The sequence below is a fragment of the Sceloporus occidentalis genome, unplaced genomic scaffold, assembly GCF_023333645.1.
Source record: "Sceloporus occidentalis isolate IW3139 unplaced genomic scaffold, rSceOcc1.0.p SCAF_34, whole genome shotgun sequence".
NCBI classification, from domain to species: Eukaryota; Metazoa; Chordata; class Lepidosauria; order Squamata; family Phrynosomatidae; genus Sceloporus; species Sceloporus occidentalis.
Genome location: NW_028317014.1, coordinates 2,981,898 through 3,002,679, shown reverse-complemented (window position 1 = coordinate 3,002,679; position 20,782 = coordinate 2,981,898). Strand labels below are relative to the sequence as shown.

Sequence of the window (20,782 nt, the reverse complement as noted above, 5' to 3'; positions counted from 1 at the left end):
ATACTGGCAATACTACCATTTTTATGGTGTATGGGTTGACTGTTCCAGCACTGAAATGGTTTAGTGTGTAATGAAAATGAAAAAAAAACATAATTCAGGCAATGAAGCAAATCTGCTTCTGGTATGAAATACAAATAGCAAACTATGAGCCCTGATCTTCTTGTGCACGATAATGGTCTTATGTACTTCAGACTGGTAGGTGTTAAAATAACGGGCCTCTTTCCAGAGTGACTCTTTAACATACACTGGTTTAAATACTCCTTTAAAGGTATTTATATTTCTTAGATATGATGGTGACCTAAGGTATAGCTAGGCCTTTCAAGCAAATGTTCCTTAATTGACTAACATGCCAATGATGGTCATTATGCACGCTCTACTTTTTTTTGTTTTTCTGTGGGCTGTTTAAAACTGTGTATTAATACACTAACATTATTTACACAGATAGGCCGAGACGGTGTGGGCTTGACCCTGGCTCAGCCTAACTAAAAATGTCTCCTCTTCATCTGATTTTGGGTACCTTGGTATCCGCAGGGCAAGTCTACCTCTGATCATGAAGTCAGCCGGCCAAGTCATAGTCTGGCTCACTCTGTGCACATCTTGTCTGGCACCATAGCCAGCTTGCTCACCTCTTGATATTTAGAAAAAATACAATAATTACACATTTTTTATATCTTTACATAAATAATTGACAAAACTGCTAAAGCAGTGAAAAAAATGTTGTTCACAGCACAAAACATACCTTATCAATTAAGAAAGTATAATAGGTTTCCGTTAAAATGTAATGAACATTCTATATTTTCCCCCAGGAGTCTGATTAGCAGTTCACTTAGGAATATGAAGATCTTGATCTTGTTTAGCTTAAAACTACAACTGTTAATTGGTTTAAAAGATGCTTATATGCAGATTCTTATATACCCAGATGGACCTAACCTGTTGGTTCCATGTGGACACTAAATGCTTTCCTGCTTTAAACTTTAAGACCAGCTAAAAGGCAGAGAAGCACCATGCTAGAAAGTGCATTTTGGGCGTCATGGGCCTCACCAGCAGGGGCAGTGACTAATGATATCCTTATCTGGGCTCACTATTTCACTTGGGGAGAGCCCCAAGAGATCCTGCCAAGGGTAATGAGTACATTATATATATATAATTTTGAAGCTCACAATATATGTATATCCCTAGTACCCGGGGTCTTAATATTTTCTTCACTGAGTTTGCATTAATGAAGCTATGTCTCCCTTTTTCGCCTGTTTAGTGGATTTCAGAACAGGAAAATTATGCCTCTGTCTATCAGTCTATCTACATTAGTATGTGCTGGTGATTAAAATTCACTCATTGTGCATTCAGTAAGCTGAATTATAAAATTCATTAAAGAAAAGGTAAAAAGCATTCCCTGTCAAAACAACTGGATGATACTGATATGATGTGCTTGAAACAGTATGTTTGAATTGTTAATTCCATGCTTGATAAGTAACCCCCTTTAGCTTCTACGCAGTATAAAATAATTCTCTATCCTTGGATTTCATGCTAGAGAAAGCCCTTTATAAAGGACAAATATAAAGCTGATTAGGCTTCTTTGGAGTTCATCAGTTAGCTTGAATTTAGGAAGCTTGATGTAAACACTGACAGTTCAATTCTTTTTAATGGATTTATGGCATAAGGATAAGAATTAACTAATAAGCTATTGACCTAAAATTTTGACTGTTTTAATGCTTTTATGGGACTGCTCAATATCTTATAGGAACATGTTTGACGTTCATTGTTTATCGGATGACAACTACAATAAGTAACAAAATGACCTACATAATGTTATATTAAACTTTGTGTGCATGAATGAAAACAAAACACTGGGGATGTGGATTAAAATCTATAATCTGCACACTTTTCATTTTTTTTCATTTATAATGCCTAAATAGGTATGTATTATGTTTTTATGTTTATGTTAAATAATAGTGGAACAAATCAAAAGGATGATATATACCACCGTTCAAAAGTTTGGGGTCACTTAGCTGTTTCCATTGAAAACAAGGACATTTCTAGCTGTAACATAATTACAAAAGGTTTTTTTATGATCAATTTGCCTTTTAAACTTAATCTTGGATTAGGTAACACAATGTGCCTTTGGAACACAGGAGTGATGGTTGCTCATAAATGGTACGCCTATAAAGACATTCCATTAAAATGGCTTTATATTTTTGATACAATATTCCAGCACTCCTCCTCTTTTTATGTTTTCTGAGAAACATCTACGCCATGTCTTAGCCTTTTACCTTCCCAGTGGCACCCGTGCCCATCTAACAGGCCGGCCTGTTGATAATGGTTGCTGTGTTCATTGATGATTCTAACTGTGAGGACTGGGTCCAGTGGGCTATAACCTGCATGTGTGCATGCATGTATATGCAGATATCTTGAAGGGGCAGCAAGCAGCTTCCAGGCGAGCACCCAAGTTGCATTTCTAAGAGAATCACTACTTAGATAAGAGAAAAAAGTATGGGAGGACTAGCAATGTATGCAGGATGTAGGCCACTTACTAGGCCTTTATGATTTTTATACCAGGGCCAGTAGATAAAGCTATTTAAATAGCTACCCAGGAGTCTAGCGAGACACTTACACATTCTTTTTTTCTGCTTCTTTCACTGTTTTGGAAAATGCATTTTGCAAATGACTAGATAGTATGAATCGGGCATGTTGCCTTCCAATTGAATTTTGCATCATTATATTACTGGCCTTTCCCCCAGGGTGGAATTTTGCCAACTCTTGCCTGGGAAAGAGGCATAAGTAAAGCAAACGTAAATTGCTTTCCTTATTCCTGAAAAAACAAGCATGTGTTGTCTTCAGTGTTTATTTGTGATTTAGCTGATTGATATTATTTTTATGTTTTTTATTCTTTAAATAGTATCTTCATATTTAGTATTTAAAATAATTTGGTTCATAGTTGAAATGCCCATCTTTAGTTTCTGATGTTTTGTTCAGACATGAGTACAAAAAAATTATCACTATGTAGGAATCATGCCCGGAGGCAAATCTAAAATGATTTTTTAAGTGGTGTGTCTTTAATCATATGGCAATTTCATGTAGTTCAGGGCTATATCAAATAAAAGTGTCACGTTTTGTACTTTAAATGTATTACTAGCTTGTAATATCTGTTGGAAGGAATGTATTTTTCCAATGAAGAAATGCTCAGCAAAGCATTCAGGTACTAGGCTTCTCTATTCCCCCTCTCAAAAAAGCTCTGTCGCACTGGCCTTCATCCCAATGCATCTATTAAGTTAATGAATCCCAAATGGGATGCTGCAGACGATGAAGTTACCATGGTAATTGACAGATTCCATGCAAAGGGTCTGGTCCATTTCCAAGAAATCCATACCTTTGCTCTGTCGTTATAAGAATGCAATTCCCGAGTAAATTCACCAAGAGGCCACACATACCTTGGACTCTTTGAGTGAAGTATATTCTTTTGAACTAAGACTGTTACATGTAAAATCTACGTTCTTCACAATGGATCACTATTGTTCAAAAGCGCAAATTAAAAAATAAAGTATACAGTGTATAAAGTATAATTCACATTGGCCTTAATTCAGTTCATTTAATTGGTTATGATTTCAATTTTGCATCCTCCCCATTAAATATTGTGAGTGTTGGAGAAATTGGGTCAAAATAAATGATATGTAAGTAAGTATTGAAGGAGGTATGAATATTGAAAAAGTAGTAGTATTAAAAGGGGTAAGCATGAATACAGGAGAATCACTATAAGGGATGGCTGAGGTAAGAGCCATAGGTGAGATTGATATGCATGGTTTATGAAGCATAAATGAGAGTAATTTGAAAGAAAACATGAATGAAACATGGCAATGAGTCAATACAGAGTGGTTGAGTGAAGGAATGAAGAGGGAGCAGAAGTCATAGAAATAAAATAACAGATATTGGGTGATTATAAGGGAGGTATGGGTGATGGAAATGAAAAAAGAATACAGGGGAACCACAAATATTGATAAAGACGAGAGATTGAGGAAAGAGAAGGGGTAGTGTTGGGGAAAAAACATGAATACAGGAGAACCAGAATAAGGGATAGCTGAGGCAAGAGTAATAGGTGAGATTGAAATGCTTGATTTATGAGGAAGAAGTGAAATTAATATGAAAAAAGAAGAACGAAAAATGGTAGGTAACAACATGAAATGGGTTAACTGTAGGTAAAAGAATAAGGTGGGAGCAGAAGTCAAAGAAATAAAATAATGGATTTTGGGTAAAATAGAATAGTGATAAATGTTATTATGTCACAAGCATGAAAGAGCTAGGAGATTAAAGGATGACAAGGTTAAGAGATTAAGTGTATTGGAAAACCTTAGTCCTGGGCCTTCATGTCTTTCTGCATTAACTATGGATAATTGTTGGCTGACCCCAAATAGTTACTATTGCAAGAAGTTGAAAGCTGCATCATTTTAGTTGACAACGTTCATATGCCAAATTACTAATTTGATAAATTTAGAGTTACCAATAAAGTCAATGATACATAGGTATGCAGAATGAACAAAAAAGACCTTTAACTTTGTTTTCAAACTTTGCATAGTCATATTTGCTTAGCGGCCCTGTGTGGACCCAACGTATTCTTTACTTCTTGTTTAAAGTAGACTTTGTGAGCTCCAGAAACTAGATGGCTCACACTAGTGGTACCCTGACACAGTGAAAGTTTAAGTAGTAAAACAGATACACCTTCTTAGCTCTTACTGTGAAGAAAAGGCCATCACTGCAGTGTCCATCTACCCCTTTTCAAAACTGCTGCTTATGCTAGTATAGGATTTCTCCTAAACTTTTCGTGCCTAGCAACAACATCATTTAGTTCAATAGAACCCACCATTATATTACACGTCTTTAGTTAGCAAAGCGTTATGAAGCTGTTCTTAATACCTTTGTTTCCAAAGGCTCTAGAAAAGAAGCCCTAGATTTCTAGTCGCAAAGCCGACTCCATCAGAAATCTGCTGTGAATGTGTAGTTTAATTAAGAAGGAGTGGGAGATATGTATTACCATCTTCACGTTATAGGAATTTCTGATTCCCTCATTATTAATGTGATAACTACTTTACTTTGAGTGACGCTCAGCCTTTGCTATATTTTATGTAAATTAAGAAATTCCCTTTTTCTAAATGCATCTCATATAATATTGTCACTTATAAGAGAGTGCCATTAAAAATGGTTCTTGTGACACTTCTACTTCAGTCTTACCTTCCATACAATGATATAAATTTGCTTCATTTTAACTTTCAATATTATATATCATATGCAATAAATTTAAGTACACCAATTACCCTTATTTTTTCATTTTCAATTTCTACCTCTGACTTTTAGTATTTTTTACTACATTATTTAAATTTGAACATCATTATAATGTTTCCACTCTGATATGTTCATTATGTCACAGATTTAATTTCTACCGATAACGATAAATGAACATTTTTTATACATGTTTATATTAGAAATTAATGTCTAGCAAGGTTGAATTATTCTATTAATATTTATGAGACTGGCCCAACCAAGAACACACCTCAATGACAAGGCCCAGGAGGGACCAAACCATACATCTAAGGTTGTTGGTTCTCTTGTAGTCTTTAATTGAAGTTGATATATTTTATTGGGCCAACATAGAAGATGTGAATTTACATAGACTTCTCCCAAGAGGTCTCTTCTTCAGATGGAATGGTTCCCTTGTGCTATTAAGCATACAATTAGAATAATTCTGTTATTAGTATTTCTGTGACACTGAATGAAAAAGCCATGACTTTGAGACGTTTTCACTCAACACATACTTGCACTTTTATATGGTGCTGTTGTTGATGGCTGTTGAGAAACACCACACGGCTGTCACATGCCGACGCTATTTAATGGCATGCCTTACCATTTTAAATTAGATGTCATTTAGATTGTATTATTCTCAGTCCATGTAGCAACCTTGGCACTCGAATTAAGTTTAATAAATCCGTGATTATTAGCCTGCGACTTTCTCTAACTTTGGCTAACTGCCAAATCTCAAGCAGTAACTTTTTAGTGAATAGACCCAAATGATTTTGATTTATATGTCATAGCTGTAGTCAAAATAAAGATACATAAGCCAGACTAGAATAGAAGAAAAATATTTGTTTATTGTGGTAAGCGTCTATACGCCATGTTTGCATACAGCTACGGCATATCGGAACAGATAAAATGCTGTCATTGTTCTGACTTTGAAGCTGGTATAATATTTTTCAGATATACAGTCCTTTACTTATTCTGTTATTGCCATCTGAAACAAGGCTGCCAAGCAGCACTAAAGAATAATAGTGAGAAGTCATCCTACTGTTCTGAAATCCCGCACTGCACACAAATAAATCAGACCTTGTTAAAAATTGCTTCCCTGCAGAAATCCCACCACAGATGACAGTGGTATTAAACAGTCGTGTAGAACATTTGGTTAATCTTCAGAAGATGATCACTGTAACTGCACTGTAAAACTTTAAAATACATTTTGAATAGTGTAGCATCATCAAGTATCCAAGATGAGAACATGTGTCAGTGTTTATGGGCGCCATAAAACACATTGTATCTGTAAGGAATTATTCCGCTGAGGACCAGTTTAAAATTTTATTTATGATATACCCAATATAACAAAATCAAATCCTGACATTTTTCTCTGTAAGAGAAATCATGGTGAGTTGAGCCGAAGTGTAACGAATAGGCAAACCATTAATTGGCTAAAAGAGATGTCTCATACTGGAGAATACAGTGTCTATTCACATGTGACTGTAAAATTAGACCTATTTTTGGTTAGTCACAAGTTTAAGTTTAAGATCACTTTATGTACAAATATGACCTTTTAAATCCAGTGAAGGAAAATGCTATATTTGGTTTCTTATAAAATCAGATCTTTGGCCAAATTATATTTAGTTACAGGAAAAGTGAGAAGGAACCCGTTAAATACCTAACTACTCTAGGTATCTGCTGACGTGCTATTAATATAAAGAAATTGCATCAGAGAGGAGAATGGTCATCATAATATTGTTAAAGGTGGATCATATACGTTTTACAAGTATTGTGCGTGGTACTTTTTATTTACAAGGCACCCGGCACTAGTTAATTAACATTTAAAGTCAGTCTTGAACTTTTCAATTGTTTTAATGAACCTGTAGGGATCAACAAATGTAACACATTAGCCTCTTAGAGGTAACATACATATTGTTACCAGCACAGACCATGAATTTATATATACTCAAAAAGGCCATGCTTATAATGGGTTAATGAACACTAAATTAGGATTATTAACGATTCTATGTGCAAATATTGTTTTATTGTCCGTCCCCTGCACAACCTCAAAAACAGTTAGTAGAGTTAAGAAATTATTTGTACCAACTACTACCTAAACACAGGTGCAAAGGTAAGCAAATAACAGTGTAATTATTGTTTTTTGTTGCATTTTTTAGCATTTGATTGTTTGAGGCTGAGACATTTTGTGTTTGCCATGAGCATTGAAAAACTTGGAGAATAAGGCAAATATTAGTTGCAGATTTTACAAGAGAAGCCTTAAGGTTGAACCCGTATTGCTCAGCATTGTATAAATAATTCAATAAAAGCAACGGGGGAGTAAGAAGAAACCGAACAATGTACTCATACATCAAAGTCCACTAATATTGCACAATGGAGGTTTGGGGCAATGATGACCTTGTAATCCATCCTTGTAATCCAAGCCACAAATCAATTTCATTAGCAATCTCGGGGGTGTTAGGATAGGATTGAGGTAACTGTCTCAATTAAGGGCTTGTACCTAGAATCATTTCAAACCTCTTGAAAAGGTTTGAGCATGACGTATGTTGCTTGAAACTTAACATGTCTTGTGCTAAATTGGTTCAATATATAAAACACGCACACATTCACAGATGGTTTATTTTTAACAAAATAAAAAGTTGTCTCATAATAGAATAAAATAAGACAAACAAAAAGTAAAGGTAAATTATCCAAAAGAGCATAAAGGCATGTAAGTGAGAATGTATTGATAAATAAATACTACTGCATCTGTTGAAGGGTCCTTGATGCCCAAACCAAATTGGAGTTTGTTAGAGTTATGTTTTAAATGCTCTTCATTAAGAACATACATGTCAAATAGTGTATGGATATCAAAATAAGTGGACATATAGGAAATATATCAAATACCTGTGTTAAAGTGATTGATTAACACATCTTTCAAAGCAATATTCTTTGACCTGAGTTTTTAGTAAGGATTCAAATGATCTCCACATATTACATGGTTTCTTGGATGTACTAATTGATTATATACAATTTAAGCTAAGTGATGTCCTGATGTGCCGCTCCATGAGTTACCAGATGTGCTTTAGTTGTTAATTGTGTTATCGTCATAATTATTAACTAATTGTGTGATTAGCTTTTGGGTTTGGTAGGTTTCAATATTATATGTAACATTGTATGTTAATCAACTCAATTTATTCATGAAGCACTACTACTACTCTTGCCGTATCACTACAGATGCTCAGTGAGATTTTCGTTGCACTGGGTCAAATACAGAACCAATTCACACTTGGCTGACCACATATTCAATGTTCATTGCCCAGGAACCAGGGAAAAATTGACAGGAAATGTAGGCTTCTTCTGTATTTTCATATTCATTTTCTTTGTCTGACATAATATTAAACGTTAAGATCTTCAGAAAATATATTTAAGACATAAGGAAATAAAAACACGGATTTGAAGCAATGAGTGCTGTCCTATTCAGGTCACTTTTTTCACAGTCATTTAATTTTCTCTTCACAATAGTTTATCTAAAGCTCCACAGATCAATATGCTGACATCTGTAGGACACTGTTAACGTGATGAGTAGATGATGCCTTGTTTTTCAGTTCCAGTTCAATATGCCGCGCACAAAAATATAGAATGGAGAATATACTTGTTTCAGAGACACTAATGTCATCTATCCAAAGGAAAGGCTATTAAAATGAAAACAAGGTCTATGAGGCATTACCTTATGCTGGAATATATATTTTCGCTGAAATAATGCATTTGATCACACGCATGGTATAGATGGTGTAGCATCTGTATACATTCTGGAATTGTCCCTGTATGAACAACATGCTGCGTATTTTTATTAAATATATCTTATCTTTATAATTCTTTATTAGTCTATAATGAACCATAGACAAATGCAGCTTGTTTAAATTTCGGTATTATTATTTTTGCATTAGAACGTTGTATAAAATTATTTACGAATAAAACTCTTTAAGGTTAAGTTTTCCGCAATTGACATGAGCATCCTGGTTTCCAGAATTTGCTGTTTGCTTATCAAGTTAATTAAACATTTCATTTACATACCTACAAATCATAGGTTATGTGTACAAACATTTCTGAGCATGCCCTTTTTACTTTATTTTTCCCGATTAGAATTTTGGAAAGAACTTGTTCAAAAAAGTAGTCTCTAATTTAGAGTTTTCTACTTGTCTTTGGTAACATTAGTATTCTTTTTTCCCCCATGAAGCGCAGGGACATGTTCAAAGGCACATGATTGATATTATGGTAATTATTATATTAAGTAATATCTATTTGATATTAAAGAATGATCTCTTATCAAACCTGGGTTCAGATTAATTAACTCTTTCACTGTTAGACCTATATATCTGGGTTAATATAAACTTTGCCTCGTCACAGAATATTTAAACATACTTGTACATTGTAGTAGTTCTTTACCAATGTGCACCCTACGGGACAGAGATAAGAAAGAGATTAGAAAACATAATAGTGATGGCACTGATTGACACATAGATCTCAGATGTTATAAAATAAAGATGGAATACAGTGCCGTGTCACAGTATGACAGATACAGAAATGTTGGCGTTCTTTGGCCATTATTGTGTTTCTTCCAAGATCAATTAATAGAGTTTACAACTGCAGGAAATGCAACAATTCAATCAGACAATGTGATCTGCCAATTCTTTGGGCAGATCATTTAATCTGTTTCTGTTATTGCACATGCTGTCAAACTGGCACCACTAAAGTCTTCTGTTTTATTAATGAGTAGTGTAACAGGGACAATTAAAATAAGTTGTGCTTGTAATAATTGAATCGGTATATCCGAAATGTAGGTTATTGATTTAGAATGAATAACATTTGTTTAATCAGGTGATTTTATTGCAATTTAAGTTTGCTAGACAAATATATATATATATATATATATATATATAGATAGAATTTTATTACATATTTATTTGCCAATCTTTTTGAGCATTGTAATGTAGTATAGGGGATGTCATGAGTTGGGGGCCATAGGAAACTCTTGGGTTTATATTAAATGTATCTAAATCTTTCTATCTATATATATTTGTGTGTCTATCTATCTACCAGCTGCTGTGTAAATTATTAGAATGACAGGGCTAAACTGGCGAGCCCAAGCCAAGCACACGATGAGATTGAGGGCTGCGATCTGTCACTGCACCAATGGCAGACAGAGAGCAGTGGCACGGTATATATATTGTTTTTCAAACATGAACTTTTTTTTTTTTTTTTTTTTTTTTTAACTATGATAGCACCGTGCTTTTGATTTGCTGCAGAGATCTGGGATTTAGGTATAAGTAAGCAGTGTGGGAGAGGGGGAAATGGAAAGCAGGTCAAATTATTATTATTTTATTTATAAACGCTAACAATTTATGAAGAATTTGTTACAAAACATAGGCAGTGGCTTAACTAGAAACCACGGGGCCCTGGTGCGCAAATTGCCCCGGGCCCCCAACTTCAACAGTTGTGCCATCATTGCACCCACACAACTGGTCTGTGTCTGCTTTGCCTCTTGCTCCCCTTCCAAAATACACTTATACAAATTATACACACTCCATCTCACCCCACTTACACATCCATGCTCACACACACACACAATACACACCCATGCTCACACACATACACAATTACACATCCATGCACACACATACAATTACACATCCATGCTCACACAGTTACACATCCATACTCACACACACAATTACACATCAATGCTCACACACATACACAATTACACATCCATGCATACACACACAAGTACACATCCATGCTCACATCCATACATACTTATATACAAACACATGTACATATATCCCGCCCCCATTTTCCTCTCACCGCTACTGCAGCTTTCTCTCTGGCTGCCCACGCACCGTGCGCAAGCAGCCTCGGTTTCAATGCAGGTTCATGTGATGTAAGGTGAACCTGATAGGTTCCTGTCTCCCCGTGCTGGGTCAAAATAGTTTAGAACAGGCCCTTCCGACCTGGTCGAAAGAGCCCTTTCTAAGCAAGTTTGAACCAGTACGAGGAGACAGGAATGTTACGCCAGTGCATATAGGTATGACAAAACTAGAATTGACAGACTAAGACAAACAGAAACATTAGGTAAAGAGGGCCCTGCTCGCAAGCCTGACCTATGGAATGTGATGCGTTAACAACTAAAGCATGTGAGAGTTAGTTTTAAAGTTTTAAAATCCACGGGACTTAAGATGGAATGGCCTTACCAATACATATTGCGTTTGCCGTTTGCATTACCTGTCCTTTCTTCTTCTTTCATATGGATAGTTTTTGCTATCATGTGCATGTAGGAGGGGTACAGGCTAACTTACATTTTCGTTGATTGTCCCTGAGGTTTGCGTCTGTTTAATGGGTAGAACTTGGATGACAAGTGCCATGTAAAAAAAATACTAAATAAAATAATAAAAAATTGGATTTGCTTTTCAGCTGACCTTAAGCTCGGCCCCAGCCATGACATTTTTGTTTCCTGAGTATCAATTTATATATATATATATATATATATATATATATATATATATATATAATCTTTTTGGCAATTTCAAAATAAACATTAAATATCTACAACGATGTATTCCTATTTTCCTATTCAGTAATATTAATGTATGTTTATATAATATCTCCTAAAGAGTTAAAAAACGAAATACATACAACAGATTAACAATCTTTGTAAAGGGAGAATATTTTAGGCGCATTCACAGCAGCGAGTTACAATGACTGCGGGGAATGCAATTGAGAAGATGCAGCAAAAACAGTGGAAATTGAAGACATAAGTGAATCAATAGATTAATGGGGAATGTCCCACTGAGACTTACAACATCAATTTTCCTTGCATAGTATGCTTATAACCACTTTTCAACTACAGCACTAATGCAGCAGTAAGTCCGAAATTATAATGCATTTATTTGTGACTATTTATCATTAAAAAAATAAAATATTAATTCAATTAACGCCATCTACCCATACAATGCCAAGATTTTCGTTTGTACAAAGCTAAATGATTAGGCACAATAGGTTCTATTTCAGTCCTCATTTTGTGCTTATTATCAGATTTGTTTGATGTTTCAGATATGGTAATTGTGAGCAGTAGTAAAATATGTGCTTTAGGACATTGAAAGGATTCGTTTGTTTCAACATCCAGAGCTGGCACAATATTTATATTGTATCGGGTAATTGGAAAGGAAGAATGCAATCCAACACTAGCATCACGTACATCAAATAAATGGCCACGTGTGAAATCTGAACATTATTTGACTACCCATTGTATAAAATATCTAAAAAGACTTAGACCAACTCTGAAATTAAAGGAAACTACACAATATTTTTTTTTTAATCAGTTCATAAAACACACAATAGTTAAATGAATAGTATGTTTGTTTAGATATTTTTTGTTATCTCATGCAAGCAAATGCCAATGACACATTTATGTATATGTATATATATATATATATATATATATATATATATATATTACATTTATTTATATAGTGCCAGCAGATTCCATAGCACTTTTCAATCAGAGCAGGATTTAAAATTACAACAAGGTCTTGCAAGGTTACAATGTAGTAGAACAGTAGGAGAGGACTATTTGGATGTGCTGGTCGAGTGTTATGAGGAAAGGTTGTACAGAAAGCATTTAAAATTTGCATACGAATGAGAAAATCTGACAGAACAGGGAAGGGAATTCCACAGAAGGGATACAGCACAGGTGAAATTAGTTAGGATGCAGGCGTGGGAAGAGGTAATGATGGTAGAAGGAGAAGGCCATGAGAGAAATAAAGAGGGCGGTTGGGGGTGTATGTGGAAAGGAGGCCAGAGATATATATACAAGGGTGCAGAGTTGTTCAGGGCTCTGTGGGTCAGGAGTTTGAATTTAACTCTGATAGGTATGGAGAACCAGTAGAGTGAGTGGCACAGAGGAGTGGCAGACGAGGAACCTTAACAGAGAAAGATTAACCTAGCTGCAGTGTTGAGGACGGATTGGAGTGCTGAAAGGCAGGATATGAGGAGACCAGTTAGTTGGGAGTTGCAATAACCCAGGGGGTATATCACTAGCATGTGGATTAGTATTTTCGTCGCTTGAGCTTCAGGTAATGCAAGGTCAGGAGGGGAGATATAGATTAGGGTGTCATCTGCATATAGGTGATATTTAATCCAAAGGCAGATATGAGTTGTTCAAGTAAAGAGGTGTAGATTGAGGTCGGTAGAGGCCCAAGAGTCCTGAGGAACAGATATTGGTTGGGGATATGTGTGTGTGTGTGTGTACAGATATATGGATCTGTAGCTATTGTGTTAAAAGCAGTGCTTCTGCTACTAGTAGGATAAAAACATTTCATTTAAAAACATTTTGACATATATTTATATAGTTTGTTAATGTTCCATTTACTTCTGACGATAACACTTTTAGAAACAAATATATAATTATGGTAAAATTCTACACATACGTAATTATTTGATCATAACTATTGTTTTCCAAGTTTTTCATAGGGCTCTAGCCCTTGGTCATGTGACATACAAATATGGCATTAATGGGTTCGGTGTTGCTAGAAATGTAAAAAATGTGGGACCTTCTGGGCATCCTATGATCTCCCCATCCCAGCTCTACCACAGCTCCACTTTATTTGTATATTGTAGGCTAGCCCGTCGCGAGCAACTCAGCCACTTCCACGTACCACCTGCCCTAAGAAGAAGGAGAGATGAGAAAAAAGAAAAGATCTACTTATGTTTCTTTACTTAAGCATTGTTTGGTTAAGCAGTATAACCAAGAATCAAGTTGACTTATGAATGTACATTTCTGCTTGGGAAATAAGCTTGATGCAGTGTTATTGTACACTATTAAAACTGACATTAATTGCACCAATATAACGTTAATTATTTGCAATTTTCAGTTTAATAAATAGATAGCTGTATTGGAGTGGAAATCATTACAAGATTTATGGATGATAGTTATTATGATGGGTTTATGGTCCTATAGTCAGGTTTAAATTGAACATAATATTCAGTGCAATTACAGAACTAGTTAGAAATGAGAATGTAACCCTTTCACATTGACCATAATACAGCCTTCTGTGGGCCAGGGCTGATGCTATTACTTGCTGCCATCTTTAATTTCTCAGATGTAACACTTGAAATGTGAAGTTATTTATATGTGAAGTGACATTTTTACTGTGCCTTACTAAATGAAACAGTTTCTAGGAAGCTGTAGATTATTCAAAGAGTCGCGGGTTTAAAAAGTAAATGAGAAGATGAGAGCTTAGATAATTAGCCATTTTATTTTCTCGTTAAGAAAGAAAACAAAAAAAAAGGCTTATTTGCCCTTTAAATAGACCAATAAAGTGAAAGTAGTTTCCCGCAGAGTATATTGAATAGATAATCTGCTCTCTCTTGGTATTAAAGAATAATGTATATATTTAAGTAGCCTTTGTCACTGTTTATGTTTTCCCTTTTGTAGGGTATGTTATACTTACACAGAAGCAGATTTTGGAAACAAAAGTCTTGCAACAAAATGCAAATTTTTTTAAAAGCCAGCAATTTCATGATGACCACATAAAAAATATAAAAAGGAACATTATTGCCAGGTTTTTGGTTAAAACAGCTGCTACTCTAATTTAATTAACCCCATATATTTTGTAAGTTCTCTGGGACTTGTAAACTCCTGCCTTCTGAGAAAGGTCCTTTAAAACCTATAAAGTTTATATGTTACGGACATATAACGAGACACTTGCTACAAAGTTGAACTATAGCCCACTGAGGAGAGGTTTATTCACTAAAGGTAGGATTAGCAGGAGTGTTCCGGTTCCAACTCTGTCACTTCACGATTCGTTATGAAGGGCCAACACTGGTTTCACCAGCAATGAATGGCTGAACTGGCCCAGTATAATGCATAATTTAATGGGTAAGGAAACTCTGAAGATATTTTACTGATAATCGATGCATATCCCGGCCTGAGTTTTTCCTGTGGCAGAAGCTCACTGGGGATGTCTCTTGATAATGTCAAGTTAAGGAAATCTAACCACCATTCTATTGAGTTATCTAATGTTTATGGTGTGTATGGGAGTTGATGTTTAAGTTGTCTTAAAGACAGTAAAGTTACCAGCTCCGAATTCTGAATGCACGATGTAAAGTTCTGTATCGATATCATTAAAAACATTCCATGAAAAAGAGTTTTACTCATAGTAACATAACAACAATTGGTACTTCTAAACAAACAAATATTAGAATCTATTTAGCAGTTTTTTTTCATTAGCATTTGCAGATGAGTAAAAGATTTTTTCAAATAAAAGTCAGAAAAAGTCAGATTTTATGTGTGTGCGTGCACTAAATGAGAAAGAAGAAAATTACAGCTAACCAGCAACTCCGCAAAAATGTTAAAACAGCCTTTGTCCCAAAGTGTAGTAAAAGTGAAAAACATCTTGTCATTTAGGGGTTAAAGGACTTTTTTTTTTCACAATTTCTGACCTGGCCCATTTCATTTTGTTCAGCTGCACTGCTATATAAAAATACTTTTACTCAAATGATAGGTCTTAACAAGCCAGGTAGGCTTAACACACAGTGGCACAACATTAATTCTCATATTTAAATAAAGCAAACATGTTGAGTTATTTTGTTTATTGCCAATATATATTGTGTTCAAATAACATAATTACTGGCTTGATAGCGGTCATCAGGACATATCAGGAGTATATTACAGTACTAATATAGTATGTAGCCAACCAATACAACTGATGGCTCTGTGAAGGTTCCCTGTAGAATTAATCGTATTCATTCTGGCATTATAGCTTCTTTGTTCCTTCTACATTTCTAAATCCTGCAGCTGCAGCATCTATGAATCCAGAAATCCTTGGGGTCATGTTCAGTAGTGTCTTCACTGCAATATCATGTGACAGTAATCATTTGTTCTTCAAAAAGAGTCACTGAAAAATGAGCCTCTAGCCACTTGCAACCATTGTTCCATATGCATGCACTGACTGTTTACAATTCATGGAAATACTGATGTCGTTATATTGCCTGTAACAGCATATAACAGAATGGAACAAAATAACATCAAATATTAATTGTTCTGATTCTGCATCTGTAATAATAAATAATAAAATAAATGTACTGTAGAGTCAATTTTGCAGGGGAAAAAAAGTATTTGCCTGTTCCCTCTGCGTTTAAAGCTGTGGAGCAATATTCCCCAGGGGTATTTGGTAGTGTCTTTATCTGGTTATTATTTTCATTGTATCCATCAATGTCCTGTTAAATAAAATATATGGAGTGAAGGGGTTGTGTTATAGCCATGGCAATTTGTGTTTCCTTGTCTTTAAATAGCATCTTACAGACGATGTATAAAAGATATCCATATTCATGTATTATGTATATAAAATATACAGTTCATATTAATCTGAAACAAGATTGTTATACAGTCTTGTTTTAAATCATATTGTCTTATATAAATACAGAATTATGGAATCAGGGCTGTCTAGGGACGTTGCAACCCCTCTGGCACATAAGCAGGGCTGACAATCCTATTAAGCAATCAAAGATCTCTCTCAAAGCTGACCCGCTTTTATACTAGCCAGCACACCCTCCATAGCAACCTTAACTAGTCCTATGCATCCTTAATGTAAGTATTTACCTATGTGGTAGTGGTGAGATCTCGAGAATGAACAATGAACCGCCTCCTTCATGGCCTAACTTGGGTAGAGGCTACATCCAGGCCTCACTTGTGGTGAGTGTTTCCAAGACGCACACACGCACTGGGACAGTGCTTGCACAAATTATGTCATGCCACACCTCCATTTTACCTCAACTGAACCCGGAAATTAGTTACAAAATCACCAAGCCTGCATTCTGACTTTCTCCTTGGTTGGTGTTACCCTCTGCATAGTTTCTGATGATCCAGTTTGACCTTTTGGCATTTTGATTTGCCTACTCCAGTGACCTTGTTCCTGCATCGAGATTTGGCGTTGGCGCCCTTGATTCTTGTTATAGACTCGGCTCTTCCTGCAATCTTACTCTTGTGTCCTATTTTAGTCCCAGGCATCTTCGATTCCTGTCCCAGCTAGTCAATTGACCTGCTTCCTTTATATACATTTGTCTCTGAGTCTTCAAATCTTCGGTTATTGCTTGTCCTGTGACTTAGACTTGATCTTCCGGTTGACCAGATCCTGACCCTTGCACCAGTCAGTTCCTGTACACCATTCTTCTATGACACTTAACAGGCAGGGCATTGGGATATGACATAATATTCTTGCACTCAGTATACAAGATAACACCCAGTGGGGAGGCTGTTGCACTGCCCTGGGTCAGGCCTAGGATAGCACGTATGCAAATGACACAATGTAATGCATTAGAATACACTGCCTCGTGTTAAATTGAACTATTATTATTTGTAGTCCATAATCCACTAGTTGTGAGACATGATTGAATTTACATTGAAATTTTTATCTTTTTTTATTATTACTGTGATTATTATTATTTAAGATTAACAAGAGATATGTTACTAGGCAGATTAGGAATGTGGGTAGAGAACCATGTAAGAGTGCTTACGGATGAAAAAAGGGTAGCTCTGCGCACAACCATTGATTTGACCAAATTTTGCTCACTACCTGTCCGTTTACCCTCAAGGGTCATCCTTGTTTTAGGTCTTTACTCCTTCTGTACAGCATTTTTTTATTGGTAAGTGTGCCTTGGGGCATCTAGAATGTAAACCTGGTCCTATGTGTATTAACTATCTACATTGAGATCAATCATAATGATATAGCTGGCAGCCATAATACTTAATATACTACTATAATACTATATAACATAACCAGGTTATCTGTAGAAATCTGTCTGTTGGATCGCTGTTGGATCTGTGAGTCTCTGTCTGTTTGATGTAGGAAGAAGCTACAGAATTGGTTTTATAGTCAGACGAGGACTAACAATAGGGCAAATGGGGCAGTTGCAGCAGAGACAATGGTGTCAAGGGGGATGTCTGTATTAGCCTGTACTGCAAAGTTTGCATACAGTACTTGTTGTGTCATGTGGGAGGTCTGGTGGGGTAAGATGGGGTGTTTGTAGAGAAACAGACTCCATTATGAGCATCAGTTAGCTTCCTACTTCCTGTCATGATACAGGCAGGCTTTCCCACTGATGACGTGCAACACACGCATTTCTGTGGGGGATGGGTCATGCCGCAAGTGCCACGACCTTGGCCTGGAGCTTCACCGCAGTGACCCGGAGATCCAGAGTAGCGGCGTTTCACCCAGTCTCCTGCGGAAGGAGCTGTATGTGTGCTAATGCCAGTATGTATACAGGTGCATGTGTGTAATGAGGTTGGAATATTTCTGTATGAATACAAGTGGTTATGCTTATTAAGCATATCTGTATGTGTCCGTATGTGTGTGTGTGTGCATTATGGTTCTCTGTGTTAATGTATGTCAATGTAGTGGAAGGGCTTTCCATGACATAAAGATTTCTGGAAGGTAATTGGCTATATTTGGGCATTCAGTTAGCTGAGGAACAAAACCTTGTTCTGCATGATCCCCCTCCCCTTCCCCAGCTTTGTCTGTAGATCCCCTCTTGCCTTTTTAAATATATTTTCTGGGTGAATTGTGTTCTATGAGAAGAACAGTAATCCTATTTCAATGGCGTGCTAATGCATTGTGTGTATATAAAGATACGTGTGTGTGTATATAATATATTGATGGGGCTCCTTGTAACAGTGTTGCCCCAGGGCCCAACCTGACCTTGATCCGCCCCTGCTTATAGTCTTCAATTTGGTCATTAGTGGATGTGTGCCAAATTTAGCTGGTAAGTGGGAATTTGATTGCATTTCATTCTTCTCTGAATACACCACGTTCAGTAGATCAATTGAAATTTTATTGCAATTTCCAATGTGTCCACTACTGAACTACCAAAATGTCATTTACAAAACATCCAGGTTAGCTTTTACATATAATTGGATTAAAAATGCAAGGTGACATTTTGCATCTCAATGCTAAATTACATCAGTGTTATTTCAAAAAGTGATATATTTGCCTGTCATTATAAAGAATGGTGAGGAAAGAGAATTGTAAGTATGTGTACCTGGATTAGGGTTAAGAGGAGTAATTTTAGCATGTAAAGTATGTACATTTTGAAATGTACTGTTAAAACGTATGGGGTAGCGAATACAAATGTGAGTTGGAAAGCTGTGTAATGGATCTGCGAGTTCAGTGAGGTTTATGAATGATTGGATGAGGGGGTATGAATGATAGAGGACTGTGTGTTTTAGGAGGGGCAGAGTACAGGAGTGGGTTTATAATATGGGCAATGGGTGATCAGAGGGTATATTTGAAAAGAAGCACAATGACAAATGTGTTCTATGGTTAGGGACGTTGGAGAGATGCAGATCATAGCACATAAGTGTACTGAATATCTTTAATCTCTAACTTCAGCTCCCCTTGGCCTATACACTTCCTCTAAGCCCCCACTCTGGCCTCTGCACTCCCCAAGGACTCGTCCCTGGCTCCTGTGCTTCTATCCGTGCCAGAATGGCAGCAGAGCCCATAGTCGCTTAATGATGTATTTGTTAAGATTTACAAAAGTACAGAAGTCACATCACCTGGTTAAATCACTGCATTAGGAGCCAAATTCCCTGCATTGCCCTCAGTTGAACCTAGCGTTCCATTAGGAACCATGAAGCTTGCATATCATGAAAGGAGATGGTGCAGCCTGGAACCGTAGATAGAAGTTACTTGTCTTCTGCCTCGGCAGCTATGTGCGGCCAGTCAGTCCAATGGCAGCAGGGCCCATAGTAGCTCAATGATGTATTTGTTAAGATTTACAGAAGTACAGAAGTCACATCACCTGATTCGTTGTTAGTGTGGATGTTGTTTCATAAAGGTATGTATTTCCTGTTTGCCACCACATGCCAAATGCAGTACATACCTAATCTATGTCATCATTTGGGATAGGAGTGAGTAGGAGGCAATCTTCAACCTCAATCAGTTTAGTTTACATTTATATGGGTTCTGTCTCAATTATAAACAATTATTATTATTTTAAGTTGGAAAGGAAAAGATCCCTAGACTGTTATTGTTTTTAGCAGCCTATATAAATATTTCACTAAAGAAACTTTTTAGAGAAAATGGAGAAATGAGATATATGATCTCAAATAACACTGATAAGGATAAAATGCATACAGTGCATAATAAGAATCCTGATACCCCGGGACAAAAATTCTATTGTAATAGAGAAAATTCCTCTGTTAGTATCGTAAATTAAAATTTCCATCCTTGTCCTCAGTGCTGCTAACAAAATTAGTTTATGAGCTGGCACATCTATATTGTCATATCATTAGACACTGCTAATAAGATTGCACTTTTATAATATTTTTTCTTTTAATGCCTGTGCACAACATTTAGCACTTTTTTAAAAAAACTGGTAAAACAGATGTGTTCAGATAAGCCATTGATTAGAGATTGTTTGCATTAAATTACTATGATAACCTTGAATGACCTTGGAA

The 20,782-nt window shown here is 36.1% G+C and overlaps 1 protein-coding gene across 4 annotated transcripts in view; it reads left to right on the top strand.

Moving 5' to 3' along the window:
- LOC149298135 (glutamate receptor 3) overlaps positions 1 to 20,782 on the top strand; it is a 131,626-nt gene that overhangs the window by 17,981 nt on the left and 92,863 nt on the right. The window lies entirely within an intron of this gene.